This window comes from Capsicum annuum, chromosome 5 (genome assembly GCF_002878395.1).
Source record: "Capsicum annuum cultivar UCD-10X-F1 chromosome 5, UCD10Xv1.1, whole genome shotgun sequence".
NCBI lineage: Eukaryota > Viridiplantae > Streptophyta > Magnoliopsida > Solanales > Solanaceae > Capsicum > Capsicum annuum.
Window position 1 is genome coordinate 179240435 of NC_061115.1, and position 11908 is coordinate 179252342.

The following is an 11908-nucleotide window of genomic DNA, read 5'->3' on the forward strand; positions in this document are numbered from 1 at the left end:
CAACATTCAAAATTCAAACTAGCAATTGCCTCGTGTAACAAGCCATGGGCAGCCTTGCCCCTTTAGCTAATTTGGACAATGTTCAACATTTAGCTAATTTTCAGCTTTCCAACACCTGACCATTTTGTCTTTGTCTTGTTATGCTTCTTAGCCACACCGTGCCTTGCCTGTGTCATGTCCTTTCCTGCATCTGCGCTTTGCCACTGCCCGCACCATGCTGCTATCTTGGCCATGTCATTGCCTAGGCCACACCACTGCCTATGCTGTTACACTATCTTGACCATGCCAATGTTCACACCTGTGCTATGCCATTATTTGCTCCATGCCAGAGCCGATGTTATGCCAGTGTCGTGCCATGCCTATGTCACTACATACACGCACACCTGCACAGGTGTCGTGCACCTATCGTGCCTTATGTGCCTAAGGATTTCTTGCCATCACTCTACCACCTTAGTCATCATCATATGCCTATTATCTCATCATAACTACAGCATCATATTATTTTTAGCATATATCAATGCCAATTTGCACCTTAACATGGCTTTCCGATGATCATGTCTTAGACTTAGGGTCTAAAAGTAGGCCACGATAGGTCCATCGGTATTTTATATCGGTTGTGGTCGTTGGTACTCATGGTGGTTTGAGGAATTGGTCATGGTGCCTTAAGTGCGTAGGTGCCGATGCATGGACACCCAACCAGACACGATGACACCATGGTTGGTGACACAGGGGCATTTTCTTTTTCACAAAACCACTGCTTGGCAGTCATACAAAACTGTATAACGTCAGCCACACACAACACTACTCAGTCTAAGTGAAATAGACTAAGGCTGCATACATGTAAATCACTCAACAAATTTACAAAAAAAAGTTCCAAACCTTTTATTATCTCTCATAATCAAAAAGGACAATGTCACACAAATTTTACAAAGGTAATACAACACTCACTGCCTTGTACAATTTCTAACAACACCATATATAGGCTGCACATGGCCACTTACAGCAGTTACAACCAACGATACCTGGCAGCATGTATCACATAAATCAACAACCTAATCTAAGCATTCAACTAACATATTGAAAATCACACATATTTACAATATTGAAAATTCAAACTAGCAACTGCCCCATGTGACAAGCACATGGGTAGGCTTGCCCCTTTAGCAATTTTTACCAATATTCAACACTTATTCGATTTCTATATTTCCAACACTTGACCATTTCATCCTTTTCTTGTCATGTATCTCAGTCACACCTTGCATTACCATCATCTTGAATTGCCTGTGTCATGTTGTTGCATGTCCCTGCACTATGCTACTTCCCACACCACGCTGTTTTCGCTATGACACTGCCTAGGCCATGCCACTACCTATGTCATGATACTTTCTTGACCATGTCAATGCTCACGTCTATGCCATGCCATCTCCTGTGCCGTATCAGTGTCGATACCATACCAATGTCGTGTTATGCCTATGTCACTTCCTTCACTTATGTCTGCATAGATACTATGCTCTTGTCATGCCTCATATGCCCAAGGCTACCTTGGCATCACTCTAATGCCTTTTTCATCATCAGGTTCCTCCTATCTCATAGCCATTACTATATCACATTTCTTGCCCTAGAATATGTCAAGGCTAATGTGCACATTGACATGGATTTTCGATGATCATGTGTTAGACTGGGGGGTCTAACAGTAGGCCACTATAGGTTTATTAGCATTTGACATCGGTTGTGGCCATTGGTGCCCATAGTGGTTTGAGGCATTGGTGCTTGGTGCCATGAGGGAATAGGTGTCGGTGCTCAGACACCCAACTCGACAACGACACCAATATGGTAGGTGAGACGGGGATATTTTCATAGCACCACTACTTGGCAGTTGCACGATACCGCATAACTTCAGCCACACACATATTGCATAGTTAAGTGAAATAGACTAAGGCTGCTGAAATGTAAAGCACTCAAACAGATTTATAGGAAACAAGTTCCTAATCCTTTATTATCTCTCAAAATCAAAAAGGATAATATCACACTAATTATACAAAGGCATACAACACTCTCTACCTAGTACAATTTCCAGTAACACCATATATAGGGTGTACATGGGCAGTTACAGCATTGACAACCAATGACGCCTGGCAGCATGTCATTAGACATGGCTGCATGCTTATCACATGACTCAACAACCTAATCTAAGCATTCAAATACATTCTGAAAATCACACATATTTACAACATTCAAAATTCAAACTTAGCAACTTCCCTATATGACAAGCATATGGACAACTTTGCCCCTTTAGCCAATTTTTAGCTTTCCAACACTTGAATATTCCATTTTTTCCTTGTTATACTTCTCAGCCACACCTTGCCTTTCCAGCATCATGCCTTTTTTATGTCATTTCATTGCCTACGCCTGCGCTATGCCACTGCCTATGACATGTTGCTGTTTTAGCCATGTCACTGCCTAGGCCACGCCACTGCCTATGTCATGACACTAACTTGAGCATGCTAATGCCCACATCTGTACCATGCCATCACTTGCTCTATGATAGTGCCTATGTCATACCAATGACGCGTTATGCCTATGTCACTATTTGTACGCATACCTACATAGGTGCCATGTACCTGTCATCGCCTCATGTGCCCAAGGATGCCTTGCCATCACTCCAACCACCTTGGTCATCATCAGTTGTCGACTATCTCATTGCCACCACAATATTACATTGTTTATCTTAGAACATGTCAAGGCTAATATGCACCCTAACATGGCTTGTCAGCCATCATGTCTTAGACTGGGGTCTAACAATGCACCCCCATCAGATAAACTCGACGCCCTCATCGATGTTGTTTTGAGGTAGTCCTTAAATTGCTTGTCAAACTACCTTAAGTTCTGAGCCTTCTCCCAAATAGCGTCTTTTTTGCTTGAGCCCTTCTATTGAATCAGGAATTTTGTCTTGGTATTTTTTTTATTCTTCCCCACGACCTGATGATTATGTATCTTCACCATCTTGGTTTTATACTACTTCAAAATCAAAGGAGTATCCCTTTTGGACTTTGTTCTACTTGGGTTTTCAGTAACTTTATTCTACCTTTTCTGAAAATTGACATAAAATATAAGGTAAATCCTCAACCTTTTTGGCAAGCTCAACTTGTAAGCGACTACCCCAATCTTCTCAACAACTTAAAATGGCCAATCATACCTTGGGATCAGTTCCTTATGCCTTTTCTTGCTCACAATATATTTCTAGATTTGTGAAGTGATCTTTAAAATCACTTTGTCTCCCACACTGAACTCCACCGTATGTCTACGTTGATCATCAAACTTTTTCATGTGATTTTGGGCCTTTCTCAAGAAGTTTCACCTCAACAAGCATCTCATTCTTGTCTTTTCCATATTTTTAAGCAGTAGGGAAAATGACATGACTCCTCATCATCACCACCTCCAATGGTGTCATAGGTTGTATGCCTAAGACAAGTTCAAATGGACTATTTTTTATTGCCGACGACCTGTGCAGATTGTAGCAAAACTGTGTTGTATCCATCAAGTATGTCTAATTCCATTGGTTTGCTGTCACATAGTGCCTCAAGTATTCTTCTAGCAAGTGATTTATCTTCTCAGTTTGGCCATTAGTTTGAGGAAGATTTATTGTGGAAAATTTCAGATTAGTCCCCATCATGCTGAACAATGTATGCCAGAACCGACTAGTGAATTACGTATTTCTATCACTGATGATATCACTTGGTAATCCGAAGTGCTTCACCACATTCTTATAGAATAATCCCAGCAACATCCGACAACCTAGTAATTAGAGCAGCAACAAAAATAACATACTTTGAGAACCTGTCTACCACCACCATTATGGATGCATTGCCATCCACCTTAGAAATCCCAAAAATAAAGTCTATAGAGATAGATAACCATAGCCTTTCAGGAATAGGTAGAGGCAACAACAAACTTGTCTCCTTTATACGTTTAGTCTTGTCTTTTTGGCATATTGAAAAGTCTTCACATATGCTTTATTATCGTCTTCCATCTTCGGTCAGAAACATACTTGGGATAGTAAGACTAGCATCTGTTCAACACTCGGATGACCAGCCCAAGGAGTGTCATGCGCCTATTTTATCAAATCTTTATACAGTCCACTACCTTAAGGTTCCAAGATTCTCCACCTTAAAATAAAGGAGATCATCATCAATCCAATACCTTTGAATAGTCCCATATTTTGCTTGACCCATCCACTTAACATAGAGTAGGTCATTTGTAGCATAGAATTTAATTTTTTCCAAAAAAATAGCTTCAAGTCTAGCAATCAAGTACACTACAGAAAATACCTCTTTCCAACTTAGTGCATCTTCAACTTGGTTATGCCTTCCTGATTTTTCCTCCCATATGAAGTCATATTTAGCTAGGAACTCCTGCCATCAGTCTTGCTTTGGACTCATCTTCTTCTGCATCTTAAACAATGCACTACTGCTACCATCTCATTTTTATGGGTCAAATATCTTTGCTCAACATCACTCAATTTTAGACTTTCAAAGGCCATAGGATGTCCTTCTTGCATCAACATACCCCCAAATACCTTCTTCGATACATCAGTGTGTACTTCAAAAGGTAACTCAAAGTCTGGCAACTTCAAAATGGGCTCTGAAGAAATAGCTTTCTTCAACATCTGAAATGCCTCTTCATACTTTTTAGACCACACCCACTTGATATCTTTCTTCAGTAAGTCTCTCAAAGTCACTGCTTTCTTAGAGTAACTTGAAATGAACTTTTGAAACCTAAGAATGATCTCAATTCTTTAACCCCACTAGGCGCCTGCCATTCAACAATTTCTTGCACCTTCTTCGGATCTATCCTCACTTGGTTTTGACTATCCAAATGCCATAGGAACTTCACTTCCTTTGTATCAAACTCACATTTTTCCATCTTTACATAAAGTTTGTACTCCTTCAAATAGGACAATACTAACTTTAAATGTTCTAAATGTTCATTAAGGGAGAAACTATAAATGAATATGTCATCTAGATATACCGCTACAAAATCATCTAGGTAATCAAACAACAAATCATTCATCAAGTTGAATAAATTTGTCTGGGAATTCGCCAACAAAAATGGCATAATAGGAAACTCATAAGAACTATACTTCATCACACATGTGGTTTTAAATTCATCTCCTTCTGCTATACAAACCTGCCAATAACCTGATCGCAGTTCAAGCTTAGTAAACCAGCATGCCTTTCTTAGCCTATCCATGAGATCTTGCACCAATGGGACAGGACACTTGTTCTTCACAGTCACTTTATTCAATGCCATGCAGTCTACACACATCCTCATTGAACCATACTTCTTCTTTTGGAACAAAATAGGAGCACCATAAGAAGCCTTGGAAGGATGAATCAAGCCCGCATCTAATAACTCATTCAATGGTTTCCGCAGTTCAACCAACTCTTTAGGATCTATTCAATAAGAAGCCTGTATAGGGGCAATAGAACCTGGCAGCAACTGTATCTTTTGATCAATCTCCCTTCTTGGTGGCAAATATTTAGCCAACTCAGGAGGCATCACATCTGCAAATTACTTAAGTACTTCGAAAACCCAGTTCAGCACCTCTACCTTTACATCTAGCTTCACTTCTATCATGGCAGCAAGGAAAGTTTCATCACCTTTCTTTATTCCTTTCTCAACCAAAATAGAAAAAATGATAGGGGTCTTGTCCTTTACTTTCTTTGATTCTCAGTAAGGATAAAAAACCTTAATGAAACTTACATAATCCTCGTTCATGATCGCCACTCCATCTAAGTGAGGAGAAGGAACAAAGTAAAGTTTTCTAAGAAAATCCCTAGAATGACTTCAAAATTGCCCAACGGCATAGCCATCAAGTTGTGTTTTCTCGTCTAACTTCCAATCACCATCTGCACATCATAAGAGTTGCCATAATGGCTTGTGCCTTGGAACTCACAGTTTGGACATAGGATGGACTCTTCTTCAACCTCAATTCATATTTTGTAGCAATTTTGACATCCACAAACGTATGAGTAGCCCCGGTATCCACCATTACCATCATCCGATAGCCATTAACTTTCATCTCTATGTGAATTAACATAGCATAAGAGTTGAATGACTTTGAGGATTCACCCACAACATTCAGTAAAATGATATGATTAAGTGACAAACCCAAAAGATTCACCAGAGCAACAACAACTTCATCATCCCCACCTTGATTCATATTTCTAGCAAGCATAACATTCACTTTTTCATGATTGGGATAACTTTTGGCCAAATGTGGTCCACCACAAGTCCAACATCCCTTAGTATTGCCATCTTTCCCCTTATTCTTGGCATTTCTAGCATTCTTTGGGGCCTTACTTTTTCACCCTTATTATTTCGTCCATCTTTTTTCCCTTCTTCTTTCTTCTTTGCCTTTTTCTTAGACTTTGAAGAAATGGGAATGTAAAATCAGAATGATTTGAGAGAAAATCCACCAAGGAATCAGCGGCAGCAATTGTACTAGGCAAATCTTTCATATTCTGCCTCCTTAGTTCATTTTGGACCCATGCCTGCATCCCTAAGATGAAGTTATGTAACTTGTCTTCATCAGACATGTTCTAGATGTCCAACATCAAGGAAGTAAATTCCTTAATATAGTCATGAATCATTTCGTTATACCTTATCCTTTTCAAAATGTATCTAGGAATCCATAAAGAAGTGCTAGGAAGGAATTGGTCACTCATTTTCTTCTTTAACTTTTCCCAAGTATCAATTTTGGGTCGGCCAGCCAGCACTCTCATCATCCATCTTCTGAGTCCCCTGCCATAATTTTGTATCACCTATCAATTACATCATCGTGATGTTCAACTTGTCCATTTCAGCAACTACCCCATGTGACAAACACATGGGCAGCCTTGCCCCTTTAGCCAATTTTGCCAATGTTCAATACTTAGCCAATTTCTAGATTTCTAACACTTGATCATTCCATCTTTTTCTTATTATGCTTCTCATCCATGACTTGCCTTACCAGCATCATGCATTGCTTGTGTCATGTCATTGCCTGCGTCTGCGCTATGCCACTACCCATGCCATGCTGCTATCTCGGTTATGTCACTACCTAGGCCACACCACTGCCTATGCCATGACACTGTCTTGACCATGCCAATGCCCAAGCCTATGCCATGCCATCGCCTGCGCTATGCCAGTGCCATTGTCGTGCCAGTGCCATGTCATACCTATGTCACTGCCTATATAAATGCCCGCATAGGTGCCATGCACCTGTCTTCGCCTCATGGGCCCAAGGCTGTCTTACCATCACTCCATCTACCTTGGTTTTCAACAGTTGTCTGCTAAATCATAGCCACCACAGCATCACATTACATATCTTAGCACATGTCAAACCCAATGTGTACCTTGACATGGCTTGTTATCCATCATGTCTTAGACTGGGAGTCGAACAGCAAGCAACTTTAGGTCTATTATTATTTGACATTGGCTGCGGCATTGCCCATGTCGACATTGTGTGCTGCTGATTTCACCAGATGTTGAATCCTGAGTCATTTGACATATTGTTAGGATTGCACTACACGGTCACGAAAACCTCTAATTATGACAAATCTTCACACACCAACATTGGCCTCAATGCATCGTTAGGCTCTTAAGCCACACTCCACATAAGAAAAACCTCTAATTGCAACACTGTATCTCTACATAAAAGGCCACTTGATATAATACTTAACTATTTGTTTGGAATGGAACACATATGACTCTTGAAAACAAACGGTGAATTCAGGTGAGTCTATGCCGCGACATGCTCGAGGGTGAGGTGAACTCACAATAATTAGTGTGATTTTTCAAGGACTAATTCACAAGCATCATTTGAAGATAGAAGGAAAAATGAATGTATTAGAGGGGAAGGGGCAAACCAGAGCGATAAAAGGCTGAATCTTAGTGGATCATGGAAGCAAGGCCACTCTGCTACTTACAATACCCCGTAGCATATTTAGTCATCTATAAAGGATTCAAACCGCCGTTTGATGGAAATTGTACTTGAAGAAGGCCACTACGACCCTTCTGCTATGGCGACTTAGCCAACGACACATGTCCTTGAAGGCCAAGGCCTCTACTGTGGGTCGGTAAGGAAATGAAGAGCGCATGCATCACTTCTATCCCAGATTATAACTTAGACGAATTCAGCCATAATCTAGCACATGGTAGCTTTGCGCCACTGTCTTTTCTACTAAGTGTGATGACGAATTATGTAAATCAACAGTTTCTCTAGTACTAAGTTGAATTGTTATTGCGACACTATCATCAGTAAGGTAAAACTAACATGTCTTACGATGGTCTAAACCCAGCTCACGTTTTCTATTGGTGGGTGAACAATCAAATACTTGGGGAATTCTACTTCATAATGATAGGAAGAGCCAACATCAAAGGATAAAAAAGAAATGTCACAATGAATACTTAGCTGACACAAGCCAGTTATCCCTGTGGTAACTTTTCTGACAACTCTATCTTTAAATTTTGAAGGTCTAAAGGATCGTTAGGCCATATTTTCATAGTACGAATATCTTTCACAGTACGAATGTATTCACGTAGAGCTTATCATAGGACACCTGTGTTATCTTTTAACAGATGTGCTGCCCCAGCCAAACTCCCCACCTGATAATTTCTTCCACCCAGATAGCCTGTAGAGCAAGCCTTGGGTCCAAAAAGAGGGGCAATGTCTTCACTTTTTTCTTTTGGCTCCTACTTATACTAAAGCTCTCAAGTCATTTCAAAAATTCAAACTAGAGTCAAGCTCAACAGGGTCTTTTTCCCTGCTGATTCTGCCAAGCCCATTTCTTTGGTTGTGGTTTTACGGCATAGTAGACAGAGTGAGTGGAAATCTTGTTAATCCATTCATGCACATCACTAATTAGATGATGAGACATTTAGATACCTTAGGAGATTCATAGTTACTCCCACCGTTTACCCATACTTGATTGAATTTCTTCACTTTGACATTCAGAGCATTGGACATAAATCTAATTGCTTAAACATTTGTTGGGACATCGCAATGCTTTGTTTTAATTAAACAGTTTGATTCCCCTTGTCTGTACCTATTTTGAGTTTGTTGTTCGACACGTGGGGAAGTCCCATGAATGAACCATTTCCAATCCATCCCCCGTTTGATATACGGTGACCCCCTTTCGCCATGGGAATAGCTCAAGAAGTCCACTGACAATCGATGGGCTCGGGATTAGACCCCCGTGGCCAGCCCTTAAAGTCAATCCTTTACAAGTTGTGGATCTATTTTGCCGACTTCTCTTACCTACATTATTCCATCAGCCAGAGGCTATTCACCTTGGAGACCTGATGTTGTTATGAGTATGATTAAGCGTGGACGGTATTCGGTCCTCTAGATTTTTAAGGGTTGTCTAGAGCGCACCAAACACTATGTAAAGTACGGTATTCATCTAGCCGCTGGATCCTACCTCTGACAGAGTCGATTCCAGGGTAAAAAGGCTGTTAAAAAAAAAGATAACTCTTCCCAAGGCTTTCACTAACATCTTTGGATTTCCTACTATTGCCATCGACCGCCACATCTCAAATCAGTAATTTTTACCCGATTCTCTTTTGGATGACACACAAAATGCGATATCCATCAAGGTTCCCCTGACCTTAAAGATTGACTAACCCATGAGCAACTGTCATTCACAAGGAACCTTTCCCCTCTTTAGCCTTCAAAGTTATTATTTGAATATTTGCTACTACCACAAAGATCTACCCCGACGACCGCTTCGTTCGGGCTCGTGCCTAAGGTTTTGCAGCGACCTCTACGCCCTCCTACTCATCGGGGCCTAGTAATTTCCCTGACGGCCTGGTGTAGTTTGAGCGCTTAAGCACCATCTATTTTTAGGGTTAGTTGATTCAACAGGCGAGTTGTTACAAACTTTTTAGTAGATTTCAACTTCCATGACCACCGTCCTACTGTCTTAATCGACCAACACCCTTTGTGGGATCTAGGTTAGTGCACAGTTTAGCACCGTAACCCGTCTTTTGGTATATCCCATATTTCCAGTTCTGCTTACCAAAAATGGCCCACTTGGAGCTCTTGATTTCATGGTGTGGCTCAACAAAGCAGTCGCGCCATCCAATCTATTTAAAGTTTGTGAATAGATCAAGGGCATTGCACCCTCGAGGCCTCTAATTATTGGCTTTACTACATAGAACTCGCATGCGATCTCCATTTATCCTAAGGGAAACTTCAGATGGATCCAGCTACTAGATAGTTCGATTAGTCTTTATCCCCTATACCCAAGTCAGATAAATGATTTGCACATCAGTATCACTACTGGCCTCCACCATAGTTTCCTCTGGCTTCGCTCCGCTCAGGCATAGTTCACCATCTTTTATCGCTCGATAGGTATGCTCACACTCAAACTCTTCTCAAAAGATCAAGGTCAGTCAATGGTGCACCTCTTAGGGGGATCACACCAATCAGCTTCCTTACGCCTTACGAGTTTACTCATCCGTTGACTCACATATATGTCAGACTCCTTAGTGCTTATTTTAAGACGGGTCTAATGGGAAGCCCACAGGCCAGTGTCCAAAGCACACAGATGCTGAAGCACGCTAGAGGTGCACATTGCCTACCATAATTGAGGAGAAGACATTTTATGAGCGTATCAAAAGCTCGGGCTTTGGCCTCTTCTCCAACCCATGCTAGTCCACACACCGAGTCAATTGGCGGACCAGCTTATCATCATTCCACATCCGACCGGGGTGCATCACTGGCCACCAACTTCTTCCCTCCCAATAATTTCAAGCACTCTTTGACTCTTTTTTCAAAGTCTTTTTTATCTTTCCCTCGAGGTACTTGTTCGCTATCGACCTCTCGCCTATATTTAGCCTTGGACGAAATTGACCGCATGAACCCGACTTATTTGGTGTGAAGGTTCATAGCACAACGAGTCTCTCACCCTCTTTGGTTCCCCCTTACAGGGGAATCGGTCTTGGTTCGCCTCTGAGGATGCTTCTCTACACTATAATTCGGATGATACAATCGCCCGATTCTAAGGCTGAGTTATTCCCAATTCGTTCGCCGTTCTAAGGAAATCCTTGTAAGTTTCTTTTCCACAACTTATTGATATTCTTAAAATCAGCGGGTAATCGCGCCTAACCTGGGGTCATGGTCAAAGAACCTTAGTACCGAAGAGTCTTAGAGTCTGGATGCACAACGAGCTGTAGTTGTGACAACAATAAGAGTTGAGTGACAACCACCACTTGCCACGATGCCCATCGATATAGACTCATATTTAGGATAGTTGTGAGCTAAGGTTGCACGGGAGGCTAGTATCCACCCTATGATAATAGTAGATCCAATGATTAAGGCGCGACATGAGGGGGTGATGCGATGCGTGGTGCCTAGGTAGACGTGCCCTCAGCCTAATGGCTTTGGGTGCAACTTCCATTCAAAGATTTGATAGACTATGAGATTCTATATTTCACACCAAGTATCATATTTTGCCACATTTGTTATCAATGCGAGAGCCGACATATTTATTGCAGAGAGTCATTTTTTTTTCAAAAGAAGCATAGGTCCCCCCACCTTATGTCACGGATGGGGTGTGAGGGGCAGGCTATTAAATGTAAGTATTCCTTGGCACTTTCCATGCTGGGGTTCATTAGTCGCTCAATAAGAATACTAGGAACGCATGTCATGGACGATGGAGAGGTGCTCGTGTGGAGGGCTGAAGCATCCCGTCCGCGCAGAGATCCCAGTTGTCAAATATCTTTACCGGTTGTTCGGCTGTGTAGGTTTTGATAATGATCCTTATGCAGATTCACCTACGAAAACCTTATTACGACTTTTTCTTACTCTAAATGATAAGGTTTAATGGATTTCTGTGATTTCACGGGAAGTGAACCACCCACG

General features: G+C 41.3%; 1 pseudogene; it reads right to left on the reverse strand.

The window, feature by feature from the left end:
- Positions 1-7904: 7904 nt before the first annotated feature.
- LOC124899161 lies at positions 7905-11162 on the reverse strand (annotated as a pseudogene).
- Positions 11163-11908: the final 746 nt, after the last annotated feature.